Below are 4,141 nucleotides of genomic sequence, written 5' to 3'. Positions count from 1 at the left end.
GATATTTATCAGCAAGTTCAGGCTCTACTCATTAGATATGAATACATACTCCTCACCTCAGTTGTGAAATCAAAAATGTCTTCAGACATTGCCAAATGTCCCTTGAAAGACAAAATTGCTCTGGTTGAGAATCACTAGCCTACCCCAATGCCACAAGGAATTTTTCCTATTTTTAGAAGTTTTATAGCTTTAGCTCTTACATTTAGGTCTACAGTCCATGTCAAGTTAATTTCTATGTAAGGCAGAGGTAAGGATCAAGGTTCATTTTATGCATACAGATATCTAATTTTTCTAGCATCATTTGTTGAAGATTATCCTTTCCCCATTGGATTACCACAGCATTTTACTCAAAAATCACTTGATCATAAATGGCGATCTATTACTGAGCTCTCTATTCTGTTCCATTTCTATATGGCTATCCTTATGCCAATATCACATAGTCCTGATTATTGTAACTTTATAATAAGTCACGAAATCAGGTAATCTAAATAACTCATTCTTCTTTTTCAAAATTTTGGCTATTCGAGGTTTTTTGCCTTTCTATGCATTTTAGAACAAGTTTGTCAATTTCTTTTTCTTTATAAACTTCTTATTTTAGAATAATTTTAGATTTGCAGAAAAGTTGCAAAAATAATATGAAGAATTTCCATATACCCCTCACATTGTTTCTGTTTCTCCTAGTACTACTATCTTACATTACTGTGACACATCTGTAGAAAAAAACTAAGAAACTGACACTGGTATATTGCTATTAACTATTCTGAAGACTTTATCTGGATTTCAACAGTTTTCCCATGAATGTCCTCTTTATGTTCCAGGATCTAATCTAGAATATCACTTTGCATTTAGTCATCATGTCTGCCCCTCTCTCCTCTGGTCTATGATAGTTCTTAGACTTTCCTTACTTTTCATGTATGACCTTAATGGTCTTGAGGAGTACTAGTCAGGTATTGTATGAAATGTCCCCCAATTTGTTTCATCTGATATTTTTCTCATGATTAAATTAGGGTCACGGGTTTTCAGAAAGAATTACACAGAGGTTCAAGTGTGCTTCTCATCACATAGTATTAGGGGATATCAACTAACCAACTGGCACTACTAATGACGTTAACCTTGAAGTCAATTTCCTTTTTAAAAGCCTGCTAGGATTTTGACTGGGAATGCAATGACTCTATATCAATTTGAGGAAAACTGCCATCTTAATAACGTGGAGTTTTCCAACCCATAAACATGGCTTATCTCTCTACTTATTTAGGTCTTTTTTATTTTCCCTCATGTCCTCTATGTATGGATTTCTCACCAGGATCTCTCTGCTTCTATTTACTCTCCTGTGCCTTCAAGTATCTGCTATTATTTATTTTTCAATTATTATTATTACTATTCACGTATTCCAGAGTCTATAATTGTTATCTGCAGAAGGTAAGTTCAATAATATCTAACCGAGCTATCACTGGAAGAAGAACCCAACATTGCCTGAAATACCTTTTAAAAGTAAACAGGGAAAAATGAATGCACAAATTTATATTATTATCCTTAAAATATCCTTAGAGTCATAATCGCAATCTGTGCTAAGTCAACCTACGATCTTAAAATTCACTAACAATTAATAGACACACAGTCTATGATCATGAAACAGAGCTTTTCTCTGTGTCAAATGAAATTGACTATATTAAATTGATGGTTTCATACTTGGTTAAAATTTCAAATCCTGAAAGATCAAACATGGGAGAATTGTACTAAAATCTTAGTAAAATTATTCAGTGCTGTCCACATTTTGGTAAAATGGGCATAATTCTTTAGAGTAATATATTTTTAGTGGTAATACAGTTTGGTTAACTCTTTTGGAAAGCAAATGCACAAAAACCTTAAAATTATTCTTATCTTTGACTTAGTAATTCCACTAAGAGAATCTATCCAATGAAAATAATGCTAGTCAGAGGGAAGAGTGATCCTCATACACAAATATTTTTCACTAAAGCATTATTTATACTAAAAAAAAAAATGGATACCACTTGAATATCTAATAGGTAAAGAAATTTATATTCACACAGACATTTTTAAGAAAAAGATGTTTATGAAAAGCTTTTAATGTTATGAGAGTAAGCATATGTGCGCTATATAAGTTCAACTCTATTTTTTATTTTTAATGTAAGAAAAAGACTAGAAGTTAATATATCATAATCTTAATAGTGGCCAGTGGAACTGTAGATTTTTTTTCTTTTTTCTACTTGCTATTTTTCAATAGTGAGTAAAGAAAACAATAAGATATTTTTAATCTTATAAAATTTTACCTTATTAGTGAAAATCTGAGCTGGAAAAAATCTTTAGAGAGCTAGTTCACCCACTGTACTTCACTGATAATATTTGTGTAAGTCCACAAAGTGAGTTGGTAGTATTCCAACTCTAGAACCTGGAATACAGAAGAATTTTAGAGTTATGTTTCCAATGAATATTTCAAATGCTGAGTAAAAGTGTACTTTTATTCTAGAAAGCTTTTCAGTTTTGAGATTTAAAATGCCTAATAAAGAATCTATATTACATTTTATTTATTAAAAGCTCATCATTCTCTTGTTAGAGTTACTATTGTTTGTCTGCAGTTGCCCAAACAGAAATGACAGGGTACAATGTGATCTTATAAATCAAGACTTTCTGTTACGAACTGGTCCACCTTTCCTGTTCAGCTCCCATGAGCTAACGATATAGTACAGGCACTGCTGGTAATTAACTACTAAATCATACATTGGACATAATGACCTTTATCTTGGTTTCAAGTATCCCAAACAATTTTTCCTGAAGGCTTTTTAAATAGAAAAAAAAAATTTTTAGTTTAACATTTCATACCACTGGAAAATAATCCAAAGGGAATGCTTAAGGTTAGTAGAGTGTTTATCTTATCAAAAGTGGTTTGGTCTCTTTGGGTTACTGTTTGGATTCTAGCTAATCAGACCTATTTACTAGTTTAAGAACTTTCAGCAATTAACAGTGTTCAAACAGCACCAATCTGCTATGTTATTTCAGCTGGGAAAGCAGCTATATGAACCAATACAGCTTCCTTACTAAAAATAAATAATAGCACTTTCCACTCACTGGGGAGTTAGTTTTTAGGTATGTCACACTGTTGTACTGAATTAAAAAACAAAAGAGTGTGAAACATCTAAATTAAAAAAAAAAAAATGCCATGTTTTTGGATTTAAAAAAATAATAAAGTAACTTTGCCAATAAAAACATCATTGCAGGACGACTAAACAAATATAAAGTGAATTTAAGAGGTAGGTTGTGGTCTCTTCTATCAAGAACATTCCTTGTTTTTAATACTGCTTGGTTATACTGCAATTTTTAACACATGGTAGTTCAAATAAACAATACATTTGCTCTTCAGACTTTGACACTTCCCCAGCTGCTAGGTCTGTGCTTAACTAAACAAGTACAGTAATACAAATGGAACATTTATGTAACACAGAAACTATAAATCTTTTTTGAGAAACAAAGAGGCCTACTTATTCTGGAAGATATGACAAAGGAAAAGAGCGTTACCTTTAAAACGGATTTAAAACTCCTGTGGGGAATATATATATCTTATAGTTGTAGTTAAAACTATCACATCATTTGTTTACTGACAAAATACCTTTTCTTTTCTCTAAATAATTTTTTGAAGTTCATTGAGCATCTATCAGGTGATAGACGAAGGACCTTATACGTATTTTCTCATTTAATCTTTGCAACGATCCTGTGAGGTATAGATACTAACATTTATCTTCATTTTGTAGATGAAGAAACTGAGACTTAGGAAAGTTAAATAACCTGCCCAAAGTCATTCAGCTGGTAAATACTGATGCATGGTTTGAACTTAGGAGGTTTAATTTCAGAGACTGCTCTTACCAACTTCTGGACAATCAAATTGACACTAAAGAATTTTTACAATAGGACAGATATCAAAATACCTGAAATAAACATCACTGATAATAAAACCATAAAACACATCCTATCTATGACCTTTTTTTCCTCACTAACAGATACTTAGTGACTTCCCTTACTAATAGCTTTCTTCCCCTTTCTAGCCCTTTTCCCTTCCACTTTCCAGCAAACACACACACACACACACACACACACACACACACACACACAGAGACCCCCCCCAACA

Source organism: Pteropus alecto, unplaced genomic scaffold (genome assembly GCF_000325575.1).
Source record: "Pteropus alecto unplaced genomic scaffold, ASM32557v1 scaffold20, whole genome shotgun sequence".
NCBI lineage: Eukaryota > Metazoa > Chordata > Mammalia > Chiroptera > Pteropodidae > Pteropus > Pteropus alecto.
This window is presented reverse-complemented; position numbering follows the sequence as displayed.